We start from the raw sequence: 13,343 nt of genomic DNA, 5'->3' as shown, positions 1-13,343 counted from the left end.
GGAAGGTTTTAGGACAATTATAAATGGATAACTATAATAGAACTTAAAAGGAGATAAGGTACTTAAATTTCACTTGAACTAAAAAAAATGATGCCAGTAGACTGAAAAGTTATGAACACAAAGTACACAGCTGGAGCAACTACTGGAAGAGTTATACAAATAATTATACTTAAAAATACTGCAGATAAGTCAAAGTAGATAAGTTAAAGTTCATGAAAATTTAAAACTTTTGATTTCCACAAGACCCTTATGAGGAGCTAGAAAAGTTATAGGATGAGAGAAAATATTCATGAAACACTTATGCAAAAAGTACTAGCATCTAAAATATGTAAAGAGCTGTCAAAACTCAACATTAAAAAATTGGCCTGGCATGGTGGCTCATGCCTGTAATCCCAGCACTTTGGGAGGCTGGAGCTGGTGGATCTTCTGTGGTCAGGAGTTTGAGACCAGTCTGGACAACATAGTGAAATCCTGACTTTACTAATAATACAAAAATGAGCCAGGTGTCTGTAATCCCAGCTACTCAGGAGGTGGAGGCAGGAGAATCACTTGAATCTGTGAAGTGGAGGTTGCAATGAGCCAAGATTGCACCATTGCGCTCCAGCCTGGGTGACAGATCAAGACTGCAACTCAAAATAATAATAATAATAATAATAAATTAAATAATTAAGTAATTAAATACATACACAAAATAAAATAAAACAAATAAAACCATCTTAGTCCACTCATCAACAGATTAAAGAATAAAAATTATGGAATCATATTAATTGATGCAGAAAAAACATTTGATAAAATTTAACACATACATGACAAAAAAAAATCTCAGCAAACTGGGAAAAGAGAGAGGTTCTCAAAACTTGATTTAAAAAATCAATATAATGAAGAAAAAAACTTCTGATTATCCCAATAGACACATAAAAAGAATTTTAAGAAATGCAACACTGTTTTATGATAAAAAACTCTCAACATGCTAGGCACAGAAGTAACATACCTCAACATAATAAAGGCCATAAATGACAAACCCACAGGTAACATCATATAGAACAGGGAAAAGATGAAAGCCTTTCTTCAAAGAATTGCAACAAAACAAGAAGGCCCACTTTCACTACTCTGAAAGTCCTAGCCAGAGAAGTCAGGCAAGAGAGAGAAATAAAAGGCAACCAGTATAGAAAAGAAGAATTCAGATTGTCCCTCTTTGCAGATGACAAAACTTATATGTAGAAAAACCAAAAGGCTCCACCAAGAAATTCTTAGATTTGACATAGGAATTTTTCAAAGTTGCAGGATACAAATAAATATGAAAAAATCAACAACATTTCTATTCAACAATTATTAGCTGAAAAAGAAATCAAGAAGGTAATGCATTTACAATAGCTATTAGAAAATAAAATACCTAGGAATAAATTTAACCAAGAAAGTGGAGGACCTCTACAAAAAGAAAGAAAGGAAGAAGAAAGACAGAAAGAAAACAAAAACTACAAAACGCTGATAAAATAAATTGAAGAAGAAAGGCATTTTGTGCTCATGGGTTGGAAGACTTACTATCAATAAAATGATCATACAACCCAAAGCAATCTGCAGATTCAAGGCAATCTCTGTCAAAACGCCATTGTAATTTTTCACAGAAAAAGAAAAAAAATCCTAAAATTCATGTGAAACCAAAAAAGAGCCTGAATAGCCAAAGCAATCCTGAGCAAAAAGAACAAAGCTGGAAGGATTATATTACCTGAGTTCAAGATATATTACAAGTCTGTAGCAGTCCAAACAGCATGATATTGTTATAAAAATAGACACAAAGACCAATGAAATGAATAGAGAACCCAGAAATAAACCCGTATGTTTGCAGTCAACTGGTCTTCAGCACAGCTGACAAGGACATACATTGGGGAAGGGACATCTTCGTCAATAAATGGCTAGGAAAATTGCAAAGCAACATGCAGAAAAGTAAAGTCGGAACTCACTATTTACAAAAATCAACTCTGAATGAATTAAGACTTAAGACCCAAAACTATAAGGATACTAGGAGAAAACCTAGGGAAAACTTTCCTGAGCATTGGTTCAGGCAAAAAAATTATGAGTAAGACCTCTAAATCATAGGGAACAGAAACAAAAATAGACAAATGGGACTATATTAAACTAAAAAGTTCCTGCACGGCAAAAGAAATTATTAACAGAGTGAAGACACAACCTGTTGAATGGAAGAAAATATTTGTAAACTATCTATCTGACAAAGGACTAATATCCAGAATATACAAGGAACTCAAACAACTCAACAAGAAAAAGCAAAACAAAACAAATAACTTCATTAAAAGGTGGGCAAAGGACATGAATAGACATTTCTCAAAAGAAGATATACAAATGGCCAACAGATATATGAAAAAATGCTCACCATCACTAATCATCAGGGAAATGCAAATCAAAATCACAATGAGATATAATATTATCCTAGTCAGAATGGCTATTATTAAAATGACCAAAAATAACAGATGCTGACAAGAATGTAGAGAAAAGAGTAGTCTTATATACTGTTTATGGGAATGAAAATTAGAACCCAGCATGGAAAAGCATATGGAGATTTCTCAAAAAAACTAAAACTAGAACTACCATATGATTCAGCAAGCCCACCACTGGCTATTTATCCAAAGGAAAGGAAATCAGTATATCAAAGAGATGCCTGCATCCACATGTTTATTGCAGTATTATTCACAATAGCAAAGGTATGGAATCAACCTAAATGTCCATCATGGATGAATGAATAAAGAAAGTGTGCTGTATATACACAGTGGAATACTATTTGGCCATAAGAAAGAATGAAATCATGTCATTAGCAGCAATATGGATGGAACTGGAGGCCATTATGTTAAGTAAAATATGTCAGGCACAGAGAGACATGTGTTCTCACTCACACACAGGGGCTAAAAACGTTTCTTTTATGAAGATAAAGAATAGAATGATAGATACCAGAGACTGGAAAGGTGTAGGAATGGGAGGGGAAGGATAAAGAGAGGTTGGCTAACAGGTACAAACTGCAGTTCGATTGAAGGAATATGTTCTAATGTTCAATAGCAGAGTATTATAAATATAGTTTATAAGAATGTATTATATTTAAAAATAGCTAGAAGACAGGACTTGAAACGTTCTCATCACATAGAAATGATAAATACTTGAGATGATGGATACCCAAAACACCCTAACTGGTTTGATATATACTCTAGTAATGTAGCAAAATATCACATGTACCCTATAAGTATGTACAAATATTATGTATCAGTTTTTTTGAATTTAAAATACTTGTAGCTGACACATACTTAATGACAAGAAACTGGGCTCTTTTTCCCCCCTAAGATCAGGAACAGGGCAAAATCTCCTCTCTCATTACTCTTATTCAGCATCATAGCTGAAGTCCTAGATAGTGCAATATGGCAAAAAATATATATAAAAGAAATACAGGTAGGTAAGGAATATTAAACTGCTTTTGTTAGCAGATGACATAATTGTCTTACAGAAAATTGCAAAGCATTATCATTAATAACAACAAGTATTTTGAGAGAATTTAAAAAGAATTATTTTTTCCTGTCATGCTCCAGAATTTTTTGGTTTTCTGACATTAAAAGTCATGAAGGGAAGAAATAAAATTGTCTTTATTCACAGATGACATGATTGTCTATCCAGAAAATCCCAAAGATTCCACTAAAATACTTCTGGAACTAAGTGAATATAGTGAAAATGTAGGATACAGCGTTAATATACAAAAAACAAATGCTTTTCTATATAAAAGCAATGGCTTTTAAATAATTTGAATTAGAAATATTAAAAATAATGTAGTTTATATTTAAAACAGACATTTATAATGGCACAAAAAATAAAATACTGAGATATAAATCTAACAAAATATGTACAAGTCTGTGTATAGAAAACTTTAATTAAAAAAAAAAATCAAAGAAAATCTGCATAAATGGAAAGATGTTCTGTCTTCATGGATTGGAAGACTCAATGTCAATTCTTTCCAGAAGAATCAATCTACAGTTTCAACACAATTCAATCAAAATTACAGTAAGATATTTTGTAGATATTGACACTAATTCTAAAGTTTATACAGAAATGCAAATGACCTATGGTAGCCAATATAATATTGAAGAATAAAGTTAGAGGGCTCAAACTACCCAAATTTCAAACTTACTATAAAACTACAGTGATCAGGACAGTGAGGTGTTGGTGAAAGAATAAACACATAAATCAACAGAACATAACAGAGAGCCCAGAATTAGACCCACACAAATACAGGCAAGCAATATTTGACAAAGGCACAAAGGCAATTCAATAGACAGAGAATGATGTTTCAGCAAATGGTATTAGAAAATGGATGCCCACATGCAAAAAAAAAGTTAGATACAGATCATAACTTTACACAAATATCAACTCAAAATGTACCATACATCTAAATGCTCTGAGTTCATCCTGTCATTAAAAATTTGAAAGCTATAGAAAATTATAGACGGCAGATAAAGACCATCTATCAATTTTTTTTTCACCCAGGCAAGTCACATTTTTAATGTTTTAGAATATTTCCTAACAGTCTTTCTTGGTGCATTTTAACTTAATTGGTATCATGCTGCCCATATAGTTTTATTTATTTGCTATTATTTGGTTTAATATTAAATGTTTTTAATGTCATTAAAAACTTTCACAAGTATCATTCTAATAACTGTGTACTATTCTTATTGGATCCTGTTGAAGTAAATAAGAAAACATTGGATGAAATCTATGTGCTTTGAATTTGATGATGAGTTTTCAGATATAATAACAAAAGCACAATACGTGAAGAAACCATTTTTTAAATAGAACTTACTATTATTAATTAAAAATTACTGCTCTCCAGAAAACACTTAAGAAAGTGAAAAGATAAATTATACACTGGGAAAAATATTTGCAGAAACCATATCTGATAGAAGGCTTGTATTCAAAATATAAAAAACTCTTCAAACTCAACAAAAAAAAAACCACACAATTTTAAAATGGGCAAAAATATTACCAAAAAGACAAAAAAAAAAAATAATAATTACAGACACTGGCAAGGATACAGAGAAAGGGGAACCCTAGTACACTGTTAGTGGGAATTAAGTTAGTACAACCGTTTTGAAAAACACTGAAAATTCCTCAAAAATCCAAAATTAAAACTATCATATAAACCAGCAATCTCACTGCAAGGTATATATCCAAAAGAAAGGAAATCGTAAGTCAAAGAAACATCTGCTCTCCCATGTTTAACACAGCACTATCCACAATAGCCAAGCTACGAAGTCCACCTACATGTTTATCAATAGATGAATGGATAAAGAAAATGTAGTATACATGCAAAATTTAATACAATTCAGCCATTAAAAAAAATGAAATCCACATGTACTACAAAACCTAAAATGCAATAAAAAAAAAAAGAATTAAAAAAAATGAAATCCTGTCATTTGCAGCAACATACATGAGCCTGGAGGACATTAGGTTGAGTGAAAAATGCCAGGCACAGAAAGACAAATATCACGTTCTCACTCATATGTGGAAGCTAAAAAAGTCGATCTCTTTGTTTTAAGTTGGTGTTTTCAATTAAAAGTTTTAAAAAATTTTAAAAATTGATCTCATGAAGGTAGAGAGTGGAATGATAGTTGCCGGAGGTGAGGAAAGATGGGGGAAAGGATGGGTAAAAAGAGATTTATTAACGGGCATAAAACATTCAATTAGATAGAAAGAATAAGTTCTAGTGTTGGATGGCACAGTAGGGTGACTGTAATTGTCAATAATTGAGTGTATATTTTAAAGTAGTTGAAAGAAAATATTTGTGTTCTCATCACAGATAATAAATATTTGAGGTGATGACTGGATATCTCAATTACCCTGATTTGATCATTACTTTGTATGCAGATGCTCCATAAATATATACAATTATTACATATCCAAACAATTTTTTTGGAACTCAAAGGAAAAAAGAGCAAAGGACTGAACAGAAACCTCAGTAAAGAAAATATACAGATGAAAAATAAGAATATAAAAATATGCTCAACTTCATTTGTCACTAAGAAAATAAAAGTTAAAACAATGACAAGAAAACTACACATATATTAGAATGGCTATAATTCAAAATATAATAAAAGCACAATTACTGAAAATGATATGGAGCAACAGAGCTCCCTTATATTACTCATGGGAATGAAAAATGTTACAACCACTTTGAAAAACAGCTCAGCAGTTTCTTACAAAGCCAAAAACAGTCTTACCATATGATTCACCAATTATTTACCCAACTGATTTGAAAAGTTATGTCCATACAAAAACTTGCACATGAATTTTTATGACAGATTATTTACAATTGCTAAAATATTGTAACTGCCAAGATGTCCTTCATTGGACAATTAATAAACCGACTGTGGTGCATCAATACTGTGGGCTATCATTGAGTGATAAAAAGAGATGAGCTAACAGGCAAACAACAACAACAAACATCAAAAAAACAAAAAAGCACAAAGAAACAAAACAAACAAAAAACCAGACATGGAAGAATCACCAATATATGTTAATAAGGTTAAAGAAGCCAATGCAAAAAGGCTACACACTACATAATTTCAATTATATCACACTTTGGAAAAAAACAAAATATAAGATCAGAGTTCGCCAGGTCTTTGAAGAGAGACAAGGAGGATTGAAAAGGTAAAGCACAAAGGATTTTTAAGCTGGCAAAAATATTCTGTATGATACTGTCATAATCAATGTATAAGAACCCATAGAATTTTACAGCACAAAGAAGAAACTTTAATATACGTAAATTTAAAAAAGTAGGAGGTCAAGAAATCTCCCCCAAAATTGAAGAAAGTGACAAAACAATCAATGCATTACAAATGTATAAAACCACTTCACTGAAGAGGATGGGAGGAATGATATTGCTCAGAGTAACTTTAGAACTGAGTGGTCTCTGTAAGACCAGAGGCAAAAGAAATTACACGTAAGTGCTGTACTCTAGCTGATAAAGTTGCTTCCTGCAAGGGTACAAGTTAATGATTCTGAAACATAAATGTTCATGGAATTAACAAGTAAACGGATTGCAAATAGGAGTAGTCAGGTTTGTCACTACTGGAATAGGAGTTTACAGATAAGAACTGGGGAGGCTCTGATAATATATTTGGTCATAAGAGTTGGGTACATTAGAATAAATTCATAATTCATGTTGAGTCTAATATAAGTACAGATTGTGACATGTAGAAATATTTATGGATATGTGTACATTTGAAGGGTGTGTGTGTGTGTATACACATATATATGTGTATATATATATCTATATATACACTCCAATGGCAATGAGAAATATTAGTACCCAGATAATTGGTTTTTAATACCATTTGCCAATAAAAGTATATATATAAACATAAACTATACATGCTGTGCATTGTAGGAATTATAGAAATAGTATTAGCAGGGAAAGGAGCAGGAAGGAATGAGAATGTCAACAAATAAGATCTCAAGAAAATTAAAAATGTATACATTTTTTAAAAGTACATAGCCAAACTAAATAGACAAAAAGCCTAGAGATGTATCTGCAGCTCATACTATATTAAATGCCCATTTAAAATAAAAGAAAATATTAATAAATATGCAAAAAGATCATAAATAGATAATGCACACACTCTCATGCACACACACACACAAACAAAGCAATAACACAATTGTAAAAAACAGCTTTAAAAAAGATAAATCACACATGCTAATGAGGGTTATGGAAATGGATTCTCAAACAGTGCTAGTGATGTTGCAAATTAAAATGACTCTTGAAAAGAACTGTATCAAATATCTAAGCTAACACATACTGAAACTTTAAAATGTTAACCCCCAAAAAATGTTCACACACAGACATAGTCCTCTTCCATTTTAATAGTTATTGTAAATAGGATTGCCTCCTCAATTTCTTTTTGGTGTATAGAAATGCTACTGATTTTTGCCTGGTGATGTTGTACCCTAAAACATTACTGAATTCATTTATCAGTTCTAAGAGACTTTTTCTTTTTTTTTTTTAGGTATGCATGTAGTCTTTAGGATTTTCTAGGTATAAGATTATATTATCAGCAAAGGGGACCGATTTACTTTCTTTTCTTCAATTTGGATGTCTTTTCTTTCTTTCTCTTTCCTGATTCTCTGGCTAGAATTTCCAGTACTATGTTGAATAAGAGTGGTGTAAGTGGACATCCTTGTATTGTTCCAGTACTTAGAGGAAAGGCTTTCAATTTTTCCCCATTCAGTATGATGTTGGCTGTGGGTTTGTTGCATATGGCCTTTGTTATTTTGAAGTATACTTCTTCTCTTCCACTAGGCAATTTTGATTGGCTTTCTGCAATTACCATATCCTTTTATTTCTCTGTTTTCTATTCTTCTTTTCCTTCCAATCTGTTATTTTATTTTTTCATTACCCTTTGTCTTCACTGTGGTCTCTAGGTTAGTCCAAGCCTCTTATAGATCCTTGCATCAGTTACCTGAAGTGCAATGTCAACCGTAGAGATAGCTGGGCTCTATCCCAGATCTCATGCTATCAATATTACTGGAGATGAGCCGGGTGAACTCCATCTAACATGTTTTCTATACTCCGGGAATCACTGTTGAATCCCACACATAACGCTTGTTACTGAAGCGTCACTGGAGGAAAGAGATCAAAGACAAACAAAAAAACAAACACACACAACAACATCAAAAAACAAAGAGATATTTCCTGGGTCGCCAAAATTTCACAGGTCAGAGTAAGCCTGTTGTGTTGGTCAGTTATTTATATACAATATGTAGGTAAAAAGCAATTCAGGGACTTAGAAAAAAGATACACATTACATGCACACATACACACACATAGACACTTTTTATCAAGTCCAGGGATTGTCAGAAAGTACTATGTAGGTCTTTTTTTCCCTTTATCCTATTCCTCACTTCTACCAGCCTCACTCTCTGCCTTTATCTGTTTCATACTTAGTATTCCATGAAATGTTACATTTAATAAATTGTTCTGCTTCTCAAGAGAAAAAGTTTTAAAAACTATTGGTATGGTTCTATCATAAACCTATGAAACTGACTTGCTATACACGCAGAACACAGAAACATAAGGTCAAAGACAGACATGTTATGGGCTCTACAAGGGAAAGAAAGACAAATCATCTACTACTTCTAGCTTTCTCTAAGACTGATGCCTGTTGAGAAATTCAAACATCTTTGACTTTATCTGTTAGATCAATTAATTTCTAATGTTTAATCTTAGACTTGATCTGTTAGGTCAACTTATTTCTGATTTTTTAAATGTTTGATACAAAAGAAAATCTAAACCACTACTTATCATCTAGGAGTCAATCCAAACGTCATTTCTCCAAGTGAAGACTTTGACTTCTTCAAGTATTTTTAAATAATCCTTCCCTTTTTTCTACCATATTTTACAGGCATTTAACAGAGAATTATAAATAATGGTTTGCATATCTTTATCCCATGTAGACAACAGCCAAGGTGTAAACATTCATCTCAGGAAATCCAGGCATAATATACATTAAAATAATTACATGGATCTATCTATTTATAGAGCAAAAGATTCAGTCCTCTGCTCTAGGTAATCCTATAGTATCCTCAGAGCATCTCAGAAAAGTGTTACCTATTTTAATTTTGTCTCCTATTTTTGGATTTATTTTCTTGCTCTTTGATCTTCATTTGTGGTGAAAATGTTAAAAGAATGATGTTGTCTGCAGCCGAGTTCATGTTGAAAGAGGCACTATATTGAGGTGCAGTTTGAAACGTGATAGCATATGTAAATGTGTTGGTGACACTAAAAATACATGGATAAATGATGCATGACATCCACAGAGTATGCACAACTTTGTATTTATATAGTACCTACATGTAGACATTAGGATTCTATTTATGCATTTGCCAAGAAAGGGAAAAGTGTCTACATATGTCTCGTAAATATGGATCCGGGCTCATGCCCAATGCAGATGCTGCAGCGAGATGAGAGTGGGGAAGGGGCTTGTTGCTCTGGGAGCAGGCTGTCTGTCAGATCATTTCCCCAGAATAGGTTTCTGGAAACATGAACAAAGATGATGGCCTAGAGACAACAGAAATTTATCCAAAGAGGATAAAAATTCCTTTCTATAGTGGTTCAGTAATATGTATAATTTCTTATAATTCTTTGAAAATTTGTAATCTAGAAATGTCAGATGTGATTGCTTTCAGTTAGCCAGTGTATTAAAAGAACCCAAGCCCTCTCAGTTACCAAGTACTTAAAGAGTTCAGAGTTCTGCTTATGCCTTGTCTACAACTAGGATAGTGACTTATAAAGAGACTACAGGGGTTTTCAAAGAGAAAATGGTGATATCATTGATGCAGTATGTCTTTAAAGGCTTCGCCCTTAAAGTCAGAAAACCTAGGATTACAGTTCCCGTTTTAGCACTTCGTGTCTCTCTGACCTTGGGCCTCTAAGGCTGAGTTTTCTCATCTGTGATATAAGGATGATTAAGTACCTACCTCAAGTAGAGTTTTAAAAAATTAAATGGTAGAATGCTGGTAAAATAATCAGCACAGTGACAGGATAGCTCAAAATGCAAAACATGATAGCTATTCATCACATTTATGCCCTACTAATATTTCTCCTTTAATAAAATAGGGCTTCTTCATTAGACTAGATAATATTTTAATAATCTCACTCTGAAATTTAAATGAATAATTCCAAAAAAGCTTAGCACATACAAACTTTTCCAAAATATGATTTTTTTCATTTATATTATGACATTTTATCATACCTTACTCTGAGAAATGTTCAATTGTTATATCTCGTTCAAAACCTCAATGATTAAGCATTCATCTTATGACACTCACAATGTTAAAGCAAATTCTATGTCTACCCTCCTAGTCTGCCTTCAGATTTTCCTTTCAAATCTGAAAGTATGGGAAACATGCTAGCTGTAGGTTTGCTGGTCTGGGAGACAGTGCTGGAATACAGTGTGTTTAGTCTGGTGAAGTAAGGAAGTTTCTATAATCTCGTTACTTTCCTCTGGTGCCTCAGTCTAAAATGTGTAACTGTCATTTTTACATTAGGAAGAGTGAGTTCCTTATATAGTTATCAGCTTTTACTGCAAAAGAATTAATGTCCCTAACCATTTAATTAACGTTGTTTCTAAGACGGTCCTGTCCTTATTGTATACTTAAGTTGTAATGTTCGATGATGCAGAATCCGTGTCTTGAATTTGGAAAACTTGACTTTTTACAAGTTTAACTTTACAGGTTTTAATCCATATGAGGCATAAAAATGAAACAAAATGGTAGGGGGAGATCTTTTTCTTTTCTCTTTTCTATTAAATCTTTGAGTTTTCTTTATCTTCCCCCTCCCTCCCTTCCTCTCTAATCCCCTTGTTCATTTCTTACACAGACAATGACATAAAAAGAAGATGGTGAATAAAATAAAGGTTTAGACTTTGAACAGCAAATGCACCAATGGAAGTCTGTTACATTTACTAGCTCAAATTCCTCAGATGAAGGATTTGATCTTTATAGTAAAAAATATTCCACCGTGATACTCTTCAAGTGTGAGTCTCACAGCACCAATTCGCCACCAACTCAAACTGCTTGACAATTGTTCTCTATTCTTCTAACTCCAGAGAGCCTTACAAGTATGGAGATAAGTATATGCTAACCTAGTACATTATGAAGATCTGTGATATTACAATCACTATTCTCTCTAAAATAATTTTATCTAAATAAAACAAGAAATATAATCTGTTTAAGTAGGACAAAGCAGTATCTCTGTATCAGAATTGGCAATAAATGACAAACCTAAATATTTTAAACAAGTAAATGAATAGTCTTAAATGTGATGGCTTAGCTACAGAACAGAGAAAAGGCTCGTGATAGTTTAAAATAATAGTAATACAGTTTTAATAAGGTTGCATTTTTTATTACGTACATTTAAGCACTCTTTCTGATCTCTCGTATTATACTCAGTAGTTAAGCAGCATTTCTGTGGAGCTTTGCTAACCACCTCATTTAACATTAGGTATAACTTTTAGTTTAATTAAAGCATTCTTCTCTTTCAGTAATAGTCAATTGTTTTCAGTTCACCCATTATGTATAATTGTTTTCTTTGATCCATTCAAAACCTGGCTATTTTTCATGGCTAATTAAATCAACACTTGACCACAGCATTTAATGCTTAACTCAGTTTTATTTCTATTCTTGAGTACCTGGGCTTCTGCACATACTACGTCTTGAAAAGATTGCTCACATTAAGTTACATACCACCTACAACTTGTCCCTGTAAGTAGAGGCGAAGTGTATATTTCAGGAATTCCAGCAGAGGGCAGTCAAGCAAGAATAATCATTTTTGCAAGAGGAGAAATTGATGATGATGTTTTCTGATATTTTTTCAAATCAAATTAACATCAGAGTATGTGTGTGTGAGTGTATATGTGTGTTGGGGGCTGGGGGTGGGTGGAACAAATCTATCCTTGGCGAGCCAACTCATTTCTCACTTAACCTCTCTCTCAGCTGAATAAGAGCCACTGTGTGCACAAGATAAGAGACAAGATATTTGCAAAACACTCCTAGTATTAAAACCAAAGCCATAAATTCTGTTACGACAACTGACATTTTCATCACTCTCTACTTTGGCTTCTTTTACATTATATGGATTTTAAGAATAAGTTCACATCATTGAAGAAAGTAATCAAACTTTTGAAGAATAATATTTCTTGCCAGGAAATTACTGAAATCAACACATTTTAACTACAAAGCAATGCAATAAACAAAAGTAAGTTGGCTTCAGTTTTCACAAGAAAAAAACCAGAAGATGTATTTTCTATCCCCATTTAGGAGATGACAGGTGGAGTTTCTCATCCACAGAATGCTCATTTCTAACATGATTAACAGCTCTTATATGCCACTTTTGGCCAATGAGTTCTCAATTACTTGCCATCTGTTTCTTTTCCGAGGCCTTCCATGAGCCAACAACTAGAGGCATTGCACTAAGGATCACCTGGCCGGAGACATGGACGTTGTGTTTCTTAAACTCTTATACCCAGTCATATTCTGATAAGTGTTCAAGAGCCAGCTTTTCAGGAGGGAAAAGCACCAAATCACAGCTTTAGCCAATTTCCATAGTGTAAATACTCATGCCATGGTAGATTTCAACTTAACAACATGAAGTCACTGAACACGGAGTTAGAAAGAGCTGCATAGTAGCACACCATTAGGTCATGTTCCCAACCTACAGGTAGAGTGGATGTAGCCACAAAAGTAAAGATGATAGCAAAAAATGTAGTAAAATAATTAGGAAATGGTAAGTTTTGAAT

Source organism: Aotus nancymaae, unplaced genomic scaffold (assembly GCF_030222135.1).
Source record: "Aotus nancymaae isolate 86718 unplaced genomic scaffold, 86718_ANA_hifiasm-v0.15.2.pri h1tg000046l, whole genome shotgun sequence".
NCBI lineage: Eukaryota > Metazoa > Chordata > Mammalia > Primates > Aotidae > Aotus > Aotus nancymaae.
This window is presented reverse-complemented; position numbering follows the sequence as displayed.